Source organism: Mandrillus leucophaeus, unplaced genomic scaffold (genome assembly GCF_000951045.1).
Source record: "Mandrillus leucophaeus isolate KB7577 unplaced genomic scaffold, Mleu.le_1.0 Scaffold425, whole genome shotgun sequence".
Taxonomy (NCBI): domain Eukaryota; kingdom Metazoa; phylum Chordata; class Mammalia; order Primates; family Cercopithecidae; genus Mandrillus; species Mandrillus leucophaeus.
Genome location: NW_012104532.1, coordinates 1,274,584 through 1,275,057, shown reverse-complemented (window position 1 = coordinate 1,275,057; position 474 = coordinate 1,274,584).

Sequence of the window (474 nt, the reverse complement as noted above, 5' to 3'; positions counted from 1 at the left end):
CCTAGTAGCTGGGACTACAGGTGCTCGCCACCACACCCGGCTAATTTTTGTATTTTTAGTAGAGATGGGGTTTCACCGTATTAGCCAGGATGGTCTTGATCTCCTGACCTCGTGATTCGCCTGCCTCAGTCTCCCAAAGTGCTGGGATTACAGGCCTCGTGAGCCACTGCACCTGGACCCCAACTGATTTTTTAAAAATAAATCTAAATTTATTCTATTGAAAAAACTCATATTATTCTGAATTTATTTTTGTATTATCTGTCCTTTATAAAATGAAAGTGACAGTAGATGGCATGTTTGTCTGTGAATCTCCTTATATGAAATAAAAAGTTAAAAATTTTAAAAATATATATTACTAGTCTGTGAAATCCAAACATGTGGGACCTACTTAATATCCTACATTTCTTGATATATGGGTGTCTGATACTTTTGAACTAAGACTAGTACTTTCTTTTTTCTTTTTTTTTTTTTTTT